This window comes from Triticum urartu, chromosome 7 (assembly GCF_003073215.2).
Source record: "Triticum urartu cultivar G1812 chromosome 7, Tu2.1, whole genome shotgun sequence".
Taxonomy (NCBI): domain Eukaryota; kingdom Viridiplantae; phylum Streptophyta; class Magnoliopsida; order Poales; family Poaceae; genus Triticum; species Triticum urartu.
This window is the reverse complement of record NC_053028.1, coordinates 55,320,954-55,333,761: the sequence shown is the minus strand read 5'-3', so window position 1 is coordinate 55,333,761 and position 12,808 is coordinate 55,320,954.

The window sequence follows — 12,808 nt, the reverse complement described above, 5'->3', positions numbered from 1 at the left end:
GTGCCATGCTTTACGGCTTAGAACCGGGACTTCGACGACATTTTGAACGTCATGGAGCATATGAGATGTTCCAGGAGTTGAAGTTAATATTTCAAGCAAATGCCCGGATTGAGAGATATGAAGTCTCCAATAAGTTCTACAGCTGCAAGATGGAGGAGAATAGTTCTGTCAGTGAGCATATACTCAGAATGTCTGGGTATAACAATCACTTGATTCAACTGGGAGTTAATCTTCCGGATGATAGCGTCATTAACAGAATTCTTCAATCACTGCCACCAAGCTACAAGAGCTTCGTGATGAACTATAACATGCAAGGGACGGATAAGACGATTCTCGAGCTCTTCGCAATGCTAAAGGCTGCGGAGGTAGAAGTCAAGAAAGAGCATCAAGTGTTGATGGTCAATAAGACCACCAGTTTCAAGAAAAAGGGCAAAGGGAAGAAGAAGGGGAACTTCAAGAAGAACATCAAACAAGTTGCTGCTCAAGAGAAGAAACCCAAGTCTGGACCTAAGCCTGAGACTGAGTGCTTCTACTGCAAGCAGACTGGTCACTGGAAGCGGAACTGCCCCAAGTATTTGGCGGATAAGAAGAATGGCAAGGTGAACAAAGGTATATGTGATATACATGTTATTGATGTGTACCTTACCAGAGCTCGTAGTAGCACCAGGGTATTTGATACTGGTTCTGTTGCTAATATTTGCAACTCGAAACAGGGACTACGGATTAAGCGGACACTGGCTAAGGACGAGGTGACGATGCGCGTGGGAAACGGTTCCAAATTCGATGTGATCGCCGTCGGCACGCTACCTCTACATCTACCTTCGGGATTAGTGTTAGACCTAAATAATTGTTATTTGGTGCCAGCGTTGAGCATGAACATTATATCTGGATCTTGTTTGATACGAGACGGTTATTCATTTAAATCAGAGAATAATGGTTGTTCTATTTATATGAGTAATATCTTTTATGGTCATGCACCCTTGAAGAGTGGTCTATTTTTGATGAATCTCGATAGTAGTGATACACATATTCATAATGTTGAAGCCAAAAGATGCAGAGTTGATAATGATGGAGCAACTTATTTGTGGCACTGTCGTTTGGGTCATATTGGTGTAAAGCGCATGAAGAAACTCCATACTGATGGACTTTTGGAATCACTTGATTATGAATCACTTGGTACTTGCGAACCATGCCTCATGGGCAAGATGACTAAAATGCCGTTCTCCGGAACCATGGAGCGAGCAACTGATTTATTGGAGATCATACATACTGATGTATGTGGTCCAATGAATGTTGAGGCTCACGGCGGGTATCGTTATTTTCTCACCTTCACAGATGATTTAAGCAGATATGGGTATATCTACTTAATGAAACATAAGTCTGAAACATTTGAAAAGTTCAAAGAATTTCAAAGTGAAGTTGAAAATCATCGTAACAAGAAAATAAAGTTTCTACGATCTGATCGTGGAGGAGAATATTTGAGTTACGAGTTTGGTCTACATTTGAAACAATGAGGAATAGTTTCGCAACTCACGCCACCCGGAACACCAGAGCGTAATGGTGTGTCTGAACGTCATAATCGTACTTTACTAGATATGGTGTGATCTATGATGTCTCTTACTGATTTACCACTATCATTTTGGGGTTATGCTTTAGAGACGGCCGCATTCACGTTAAATAGGGCACCATCAAAATCCGTTGAGACGACACCTTATGAACTGTGGTTTGGCAAGAAACCAAAGTTGTCGTTTCTTAAAGTTTGGGGCTGTGATGCTTATGTGAAAAAGCTTCAACCTGATTAGCTCGAACCCAAGTCGGAGAAATGTGTCTTCATAGGATACCCAAAGGAAATAGTTGGGTACACCTTCTATCACAGATCCGAAGGCAAGACATTCATTGCCAAGAATGGATCCTTTCTAGAGAAGGAGTTTCTCTTGAAAGAAGTGAGTGGGAGGAAAGTAGAACTTGATGAGGTAATTGTACCTGCTCCCTTATTGGAAAGTAGTTCATCACAGAAACCGGTTCCTGTGACGTCTATACCAATTAATGAGGAAGTTAATGATGATGATCATGAAACTTCAGATCAAGTTGTTACTGAACCTCGTAGGTCAACCAGAGTAAGATCCGCACCAGAGTGGTACGTTAATCCTGTTCTAGAGGTTATGTTACTGGACCATGACGAACCTACGAACTATGAAGAAGCGATGGTGAGTCCAGATTCCGAAAAATGGTTTGAGGCCATGAAATCTAAGATGGGATCCATGTATGAGAACAAAGTGTGGACTTTGGTTGACTTTCCCGATGATCGGCAGGCCATCGAGAATAAATGGATCTTCAAGAAGAAGACTGACGTTGACGGTAATGTTACTGTCTATAAAGCTCGACTTGTTGCAAAAGGTTTTTGACAAGTTCAAGGGGTTGACTACGATGAAAATTTCTCACCCATAGCAATGCTTAAGTCTGTCCGAATCATGTTAGCAATTGCCGCATTTTATGATTATGAAATTTGGCAAATGGATGTCAAAACTGCATTCCTGAACGGATTTCTGGAAGAAGAGTTGTATATGATGCAACCGGAAGGTTTTGTTGATCCAAAGGAAGCTAACAAAGTGTGCAAGCTCCAGCGATCCATTTATGGACTAGTGCAAGCCTCTCGGGGTTGGAATAAACGTTTTGATAGTGTGATCAAAGCATATGGTTTTATACAGACTTTTGGAGAAGCCTGTATTTACAAGAAAGTGAGTGGGAGCTCTGTAGCATTTTTGATATTATATGTGGATGCCATATTATTGATCGTAAATGATATAGAATTTCTGGATAGCATAAAGGATATTTGAATAAGAGTTTTTCAATGAAGGACCTTGGTGAAGCTGCTTATATATTGGGCATCAAGATCTATAGAGATAGATCAAGACGCTTAATAGGACTTTCACAAAGCACATACCTTGACAAAGTTTTGAAGAAGTTCAAAATGGATCAAGCAAAGAAAGGGTTCTTGCCTGTGTTACAAGGTGTGAAGTTGAGTAAGACTCAATGCCCAACCACTGCAGAAGATAGAGAGAAAATGAAAGATGTTCCCTATGCTTCAGCCATAGGCTCTATCATGTATGCAATGTTGTGGACCAGACCTGATGTGTGCCTTTCTATTAGTTTAGCAGGGAGGTACCAAAGTAATCCAGGAGTGGATCACTGGATGGCGGTCAAGAACATCCTGAAATACTTGAGAAGGACTAAGGATATGTTTCTCGTTTATGGAGGTGACAAAGAGCTCGTCGTAAATGGTTACGTCGATGCAAGCTTTGACACTAATCCGGACGATTCTAAATCGCAAACCGGATACGTGTTTATATTAAATGGTGGAGCTGTCAGTTGGTGCAGTTCTAAACAAAGCATCATAGCGGGATCTACATGTGAAGCGGAGTACATAGCAGCTTTGGAAGCAGCAAATGAAGGAGTCTGGATGAAGGAGTTCATATCCGATCTAGGTGTCATACCTAGTGCATCGGGTCCAATGAAAATCTTTTGTGACAATAATGGTGCAATTGCTTTGTCAAAGGAATCCAGATTTCACAAGAGAACCAAGCACATCAAGAGACGCTTCAACTCCATCCGGGATAAATTCCAGGCGGGAGACATAGAGATTTGCAAGATACATACGGATCTGAATGTTGCAGACCCGTTGACTAAGCCTCTTCCACGAGCAAAACATGATCAGCACCAAGACTCCATGGGTGTTAGAATCATTACTGTATAATCTAGATTATTGACCCTAGTGCAAGTGAGAGACTGAAGGAAATATTCCCTAGAGGCAATAATAAAGTTATTATTTATTTCCTTATATCACGATAAATGTTTATTATTCATGCTAAAATTGTATTAACCGGAAACATGATACATGTGTGAATACATAGACAAACAGAGTGTCACTAGTATGCCTCTACTTGACTAGCTCGTTAATAAAAGATGGTTATGTTTCCTAACCATAGACAAAGAGTTGTCATTTGATTGATGGGATCACATCATTAGGAGAATGATGCAATTGACTTGACCCATTCTGTTAGCTTAGCACTTGATCATTTAGTATGTTGCTATTGCTTTCTTCATGACTTATACATGTTCCTATGACTATGAGATTATGCAACTCCCGTTTACCGGAGGAACACTTTGTGTGCTACCAAACGTCACAACGTAACTGGGTGATTATAAAGGTGCTCTACAGATCTCTCCGAAGGTACTTGTTTGGTTGGCGTATTTCGAGATTAGGATTTGTCACTCCGATTGTCGGAGAGGTATCTCTGGGCCACCCGATAATGCACATCACCTAAGCCTTGCAAGCATTGCAACTAATGAGTTAGTTGCGGGATGATGTATTACGGAACGAGTAAAGAGACTTGCCGGTAACGAGATTGATCTAGGTATTGAGATACCGACGATCGAATCTCGGGCAAGTAACATACCGATGACAAAGGGAACAACATATGTTGTTATGCGGTTTTACCGATAAAGATCTTCATAGAATATGTGGGAGCCAATATGAGCATCCAGGTTCCGCTGTTGGTTATTGACCGGAGACGTGTCTCGGTCATGTCTACATAGTTCTCGAACCCGTAGGGTCCGCACGCTTAAAGTTCGATGACGGTTATATTATGAGTTTATGTGTTTTGATGTACCGAAGGTAGTTCGGAGTCCCGGATGTGATCACGGACATGACGAGGAGTCTCAAGATGGTCGAGACATGAAGATTGATATTTTGGACGACTATATTCGGACATCGGAATGGTTCCGGGGGTTATCGGATATATACCGGAGTACCGGGGGGTTACCGGAACCCCCCGGAGGTTATTGGGCCTCATGGCCCCAAGTGGTGGAAGAGGAGAGGCAGCTAAGGGGTAGCCGCCCGTCCCTCCACCCCAAGTCCGAATTGGACAAGGAGGGGGCGGCGCCCCCCTTTTTCCTCCCCCCCTCTCTCCTTCCCTCTCCTCTCCTACTCCAACATGGAAGGGGGGGGGGAGTCCTACTCCCGGTGGGAGTAGGACTCCTCATGGGGCACGCCAAGGGTGGCCGGCCGATACGTCCATTTTGCATCATGCTTTTATATCAATATTTATTGCGTTATGGGCTGTTATTACACATTATGTCACAATACTTATGCCTATTCTCTCTCATTTTACAAGGTTTACATAAGCAGGGAGAATGCCGGCAGCTGGAATTCTGGGCTGGAAAAGGAGCAAATATTAGAGACCTATTCTGCACAACTCCAAAAGTCCTGAAACTCTACGAAAGTCATTTCTGGAAATAATAAAAAATACTGAACGAAAGAAATACGTCAGGGGGGCCACCACCTGCCCACAAGGGTGGGGGCGCGCCCCCCTGCCTCGTGGGCCCCCTATGGGCTCTCCGGTGGCCATATTCTGCTTTATGAAGTCTTTCGTCGAGGAAAAAATCATAAGCAACCTTTCAGGACGAGACTCCGCTGCCACGAGGCGGAACCTTGGCGGAACCAATATAGGGCTCCGGCAGAGCTGTACTGCCGGGGACACTTCCATCCGAGAGTGGGAAATCATCGCCATCGTCATCACCAACGCTCCTCTCATCGGGAGAGGGCAATCTCCATCAACATCTTCACCAGTACCATCTCCTCTCAAAACCCTAGTTCATCTTTTGTATCCAATTCTTGTCTCCAAGTCCGGGATTGGTACTAGTAGGTTGCTAGTAGTGTTGATTACTCCTTGTAGTTGATGCTAGTTGGTTTATTTGGTGGAAGATCATATGTTCAGATCCTATATGCATATTAATACCCCTCTAATTATGAACATGAATATGCTTTGTGAGTAGTTACGTTTGTTCCTGAGGACATGGGAGAAGTCTTGCTATTAGCAGTCATGTGAATTAGGTATTCGTTCGATATTTTGATGAGATGTATGTTGTCTATCCTCTAGTGGGGTTATGTGAACGTCGACTACATAACACTTCACCATTATTTGGGCCTAGAGGAAGGCATTGGGAAGTAATAAGTAGATGATGGGTTGCTAGAGTGACAGAAGCTTAAACCCTAGTTTATGCGTTGCTTCGTAAGGGGCTGATTTGGATCCATATGTTTCATTCTATGGTTAGGTTTACCTTAATACTTTTGTTGTAGTTGCGGATGCTTGCAATAGAGTTTATCATAAGTGGGATGCTTGTTCAAGTAAGATCAGCACCCAAGCACCGGTCCACCCACATATCAAATTATCAAAGTACCGAACGCGAATCATATGAACGTGATGAAAACTAGCTTGACGATAATTCCCATGTGTCCTCGGGAGCGTTTTCCTTTATATAAGAGTTTGTCCAGGCTTGTCCTTTGCTACAAAAAGGATTGGGCCACCTTACTGCACTTTATTTACCTTTGTTACTTGTTGCTCGTTACAAATTATCCTATCACAAAACTATCTGTTACCACTTATTTTAGTACTTGCAGAAAATACCTTGCTGAAAACTACTTATCATTTCCTTCTGCTCCTCGTTGGGTTCGACACTCTTACTTATCGAAAGGACTACGATAGATCCCCTACACTTGTGGGTCATCAAGACTCTTTTCTGGCGCCGTTGTCGGGGAGTGAAGCGCCTTTGGTAGGTGGAATTTGGTAAGGAAAAATTTAAATAGTGTGCTAAAATTTACTGTCACTTGTTACTATGGAAAGTAATCCTCTGAGGGGCTTGTTCGGGGTATCTTCACCCCGACCAGTAGAGCAAAGAGTTGCTCCTCAACCTACTGAACCTACTGAAAATGAAAATGTCCACTTTGAGATTCCTTCACGTATGTTAGAGAAACTGCTAGCTAATCCTTTTGTAGGAGATGGAACAAAGCATCCTGATGAGCACCTAATATATGTGGATGAAGTTTGTGGATTATTTAAGCTTGTAGGTATACCCGGTGATGTTGTTAAGAGGAATGTCTTCCCTTTATCTTTGAAGGGAGATGCATCGACATGGTATAGGCTATGTGATGATACGGGGTCATGGAACTATAAACGATTGAAATTGGAATTTTATCAGAAATTTTATCCTATGCATCTTGTTCATCCTGATCGCAATTATATATGTAATTTTTGGCCTCGCGAAGGAGAAAGCATCACTCAAGCTCGGGGGAGGCTTAAATAAATGTTATATTCATTCCCCAATCATGAGCTCTCAAGAGAAATAATTCTTCAAAGTTTTTATGCTCGGCTTTCTCGTAATAATCAATCCATGCTCGATACTTCTTGTGATGGCTCTTTTATGATGAAGACTATTGAATTCAAATGGAATTTATTGGATAGAATTAAACACAACTCTGAAGATTGGGATCTCGATGAAGGTAAGGAGTCAGGTATGGCACCTAAGTTTGATTGTGTTAAATCTTTTATGGATACCGATGTTTTCCGTAAATTTAGCACTAAATATGGACTGGACTCTGAGATAGTAGCTTCATTATGTGCATCTTTTGCTACTTATGTTGATCTCCCCAAGGATAAGTGGTTTAAATATCATCCTCCCATAGAAGTAAAAGTAGCTGCACCTATTAAAGTTGAAGAAAATACTATCACTTATAATGATCCTATTGTTCCTACTTCTTATGTTGAGAAACCACCTTTCCCTGTTAGGATAAAGGATCATGCTAAAGCTTCAACTGTAGTTCGTAAAAGCAATATTAGAACTTATACAACTCCTGAGAAAATTAAAGTTGAACCTAATATTGCTATTGTTAAAGATCTCTTGGCTGATGATATTGATGGGCATGTTATTTATTTCTGCGGTGAAACTGATAGAATTGCCTAACCTTGTGCTAAAGATAAACATAGACCTGTGGTAGGCATGCCTGTTATTTCTGTTAAAATAGGAGATCATTGTTATCATGGCTTGTGCGATATGGGTGCTAGTGTTAGTGCAATACCTTACGACTTATACAAAGAAATTATGCATGATATTGCACCTGCTGAGATAGAAGATATTGATGTCACAATTAAACTTGCCAATAGAGATACGATTTCACCTATGGGAATTGTAAGAGATGTTGAAGTCTTGTGTGGGAAAACTAAATACCCTGCTGATTTTCTTGTTCTTGGTTCCCCACAAGATAGCTTTTGTCCCATTATATTTGGTAGACCCTTCTTGAACACCGTCAATGCTAGGATAGACTGCGAAAAGGATGTTGCTACTATAGGCTTGGGTGATATGTCTCATGAGTGTAATTTCTCTAAATTTGGTAGACAACACCGTGAAGAAGAATTTCCTAGTAAGGATGAAATTATTGGTCTTGCTTCTATTGCCGTACCTCCTAGTGATCCTTTAGAAGAGTATTTTCTAGACCATGAAAATGATATGTTTATGAATGAAAGAAGGGAAATAGATGAAGTATTCTTTAAACAAGAACCTATCCTGAAACACAATTTGCATGTTGAAATCCTAGGGGATCCTCCTCCACCCAAGGGTGATCCCGTGTTTGAGCTCAAACCTTTACCTGATACTCTTAAATATGCTTATCTCGATGAGAAAAAGATATATCATGTTATTATTAGTGCTAACCTTTCAGAGCATGAAGAAGAAAGACTATTGAAAACTTTGACGAAGCACCGTGCTGCTATTGGATATACTCTTGATGATCTTAAGAGCATTAGTCCCACTCTATGTCAACATAAAATAAATTTGGAAGAAGATGCCAAACCAGTTCGTGATCATCAATGAAGGCTGAATCCTAAGATAAAAGAAGTGGTAAGAAAAGAAATACTAAAGCTCCTTGAGGCAGGTATAATTTATCCCGTTGCTGATAGTCAGTGGGTAAGTCCTGTCCATTGCGTTCCTAAGAAGGGAGGTATTACCATCATTCCTAATGATAAAGATGAATTGATTCCGCAAAGAATTATTACAGGTTATAGGATGGTAATTTATTTTCGCAAATTAAATAAGGCTAGTAAGAAAGATCATTACCCCTTACCTTTTATCGATCAAATGCTAGAAAGACTATCCAAACATACACATATTTGCTTTCTAGATGGTTATTCTGGTTTCTCTCAAATACCTGTGTCAGCCAACGATCAATCTAAAACTACTTTTACTTGCCCTTTTGGTACTTTTGCTTATAGACGTATGCCTTTTGATTTATGTAATGGACCTGCTACCTTCCAAAGATGCATGATGGCTATATTCTCTGACTTTTGTGAAAAGATTTGTGAGGTTTTCATGGACGACTTCTCCGTTTATGGATCCTCTTTTGATGATTGCTTGAGCAACCTTGATCGAGTTTTGCAGAGATGTGAAGAAACTAATCTTGTTTTGAATTGGGAAAAGTGCCACTTTATGGTTAATGAAGGTATTGCCTTGGGGCATAAGGTTTCTGAAAGAGGTATTGAAGTTGATAAAGCCAAGGTTGATGCTATTGAAAAGATGCCATGTCCAAAGGACATCAAAGGTATAAGAAGTTTCCTTGGTCATGCCGGTTTTTATAGGAGGTTCATTAAGGACTTCTCAAAAATTTCTCGGCCTCTAACTAATTTATTACAAAAAGATATACCATTTGTCTTTGATGATGATTGTGTAGAAGCATTCGAAATACTTAAGAAAGCATTGATCTCTGCACCTATTGTTCTGCCACCTGATTGGAATTTACCCTTTGAAATTATGTGTGATGCTAGTGATTATGCTGTAGGTGATGTTCTAGGGCAAAGAGTTGATAAGAAATTAAATGCTATTCAATATGCCAGTAAAACTCTAGACAATGCTCAAAGAAATTATGCTACTACTGAAAAAGAATTCTTAGTAGTTGTATTTGCTTGTGATAAGTTCAGACCTTATATTGTTGATTCTAAAGTAACTATTCACATGGATCATGCTGCTATTAAATATCTTATGGAAAAGAAAGATGCTAAACCTAGACTTATTAGATGGGTTCTCTTGCTACAAGAATTTGACTTGCATATTGTTGATAGAAAGGGAGTTGAGAACCCGTTGCAGACAACTTGTCTAGGTTAGAAAATGTTCTTGATGACCCACTACCTATTGATGATAGCTTTCCTGATGAGCAATTGAATGTTATAAATGCCTCTAGCAGTACTCCGTGGTATGCTGATTATGCTAATTATATTGTGGCTAAATTTATACCACCTAGTTTCACATACCAACAAAATAAAAAGTTCTTCTATGATTTGCGACATTACTTTTGGGATGACCCACATCTTTATAAAGAAGGAGTAGATGGTGTTATTAGACATTGTGTACCTGAGCATGAACAGGAACAGATCCTACGCAAGTGTCACTCCGAGGCTTATGGAGGGCACCACGCTGGAGATAGAACTACACATAAGGTATTGCAATCTGGTTTTTATTGGCCTACTCTCTTCAAGGATGCCCGTAAGTTTGTCTTATCTTGTGATGAATGCCAAAGAATTGGTAACATTAGTAGACGTCAAGAAATGCCTATGAATTATTCACTTGTTATTGAACCATTTGATGTTTGGGGCTTTGATTATATGGGACCTTTTCCTGCCTCTAATGGTTATACACATATTTTAGTTGCTATTGATTACGTTACTAAGTGGGTAGAAGCTATTCCAACTAGTAGTGCTGATCATAACACTTCTATTAAAATGCTTAAAGAAGTTATTTTTCTGAGGTTTGGAGTCCCTAGATATTTAATGACTGATGGTGGTTCACATTTTATTCATGGTGCTTTTCGTAAAATGCTTGCTAAGTATGATGTTAACCATAGAATTGCATCTCCTTATCACCCGCGCGCAGTCTAGTGGTCAAGTAGAATTGAGTAATAGAGAGCTCAAATTAATTTTGCAAAAGACTGTTAATAGATCTAGAAAGAATTGGTCCAAGAAACTTGATGATGCATTATGGGCCTATAGAACTGCATATAAAAATCCTATGGGTATGTCTCCATATAAAATGGTTTATGGAAAAGCATGTCACTTACCTCTCGAACTAGAACATAAGGCTTATTGGGCTATTAAATAGCTCAACTATGATTTCAAACTTGCCGGTGAGAAAAGGTTGTTCGACATTAGCTCACTTGATGAATGGAGAACCCAAGCTTATGAAAATGCCAAGTTATTTAAAGAAAAGGTTAAAAGATGGCATGACAAAAGGATACAAAAGCGTGAGTTTAACGTAGGTGATTATGTATTTCTATACAACTCTCGTCTAAGATTTTTTGCAGGAAAACTTCTCTCTAAATGGGGAGGTCCTTACGTTATCGAGGAGGTCTATCGTTCCGGTGCCATAAAAATCAACAATTTCGAAGACACAAATCCGAAGGTGGTGAACGGTCAAAGAATCAAACACTATATCTCAAGTAATCCTATAAATGTTAAAACCAATGTTATTGAAACCGTAACCCCGGAGGAATACATAAGGGACACTTTTCAGAACGTTTCAGACTCCGAAAAGGAATAGGTATGTGGTACGGTAAGTAAACCGACTCCAAAACAGTTTTATGGCAATATTTCTCCGTGTTGGAATATTTAGAAAAAAAATAGAAAAATAAGAAGCAATCCGGGAAGGACACGAGGGCTCCACGAGGGTGGAGGGCGCGCCCTACCCTACTGGGTGCGCCCCCTACCTCGTGGGCACCTCGTGTGCTCTCCGGACTCCGTTTTCTTGCACGTTACGTATTTTGGTCGGTAAAAATTCATTATATAATCTCCCGAAGGCTTTGACTCCCGTATCACGCAAATATCCTCTGTTTTCGTTTCGAGCTGTCCTACTGCAGATTAGAGCAACATGTCGTCCCAGGATTCTGAAGGAGAAAGCTATGTGGCTGATTACCTTGCAAATGCCAAGGTCTATGGAGATGTGGAGCATTGTGGTTGGACTACAGAAGAAGAGGACTATGAACCCAAGAGAAGGGAGGAGACGAGCTCAGATGAAGATGAAATCCCATTACCTCAACCTGGGGACATGCATGTGGAGTTCAAAAAGTCAAGCCTCCCTGATAAAGCAAAGAAACTTAAGATTGAGTTTATCCCTTTTCGTCTCTTGCAGGAAAACAAGCAGGAATTATGCAAAAAAGATATTAATCCTGGAACAGGAGATTAATGACTTGAGGGATCAAAATTTTGTCCTCAAGCGCAAATTAAGGAAGAAGACTGCACCATCAACAAAACCATCTTCTTCTTCTTCAACAAAGGAGACATAATCACATGGGTATGGGCACTCCCCTTGGCAACTGCCAAGCTTGGGGGAGATTTCCCGGTATCGTATCACCATCACACTCCTATCTTTACCATTTTTCTTAGTTCGATCCTATTAGTAGTATCTTGATCTAGTAGAATAAAGTTTATGGCATGGTCTGGTTTTGAGTTTTGCTTTAAGATCTCTCTATGTAATCGAGTCCTTGAGCTATATAATAAAGATTAGTGATTGAGTCAAGGGCTTGATTATCTTGCTATGATCTTGAGTGAACAAAAGAAAAGAGAAAAGAATAAAAAGAAACAAACATATCATATTGATCTTATTGAGAGTAATGACTTCACATAGAAAGAGTATGATGATTAAAAATTGTTGAGAGTTGACAAGCATAGCTTTGGTCATCGTTGCAATTAATAGGAAGTAATAAAGAAAGAGAGGTTTCACATATAAATATGCTATCTTGGACATCTTTTATGATTGGGAGCACTCATTAAAATATGACATGCTAACGAGTTGATGTTGGACAAGGAAGACAACGTAATGGGTTATGTTTTCTTATATCTGAGATAAAGTATATTGTCATGGATCATCCGACATGTTGAGCTTGCCTTTCCCCTCATGCTAGCCAAATTCTTTGCACCAAGTAGAGATACTA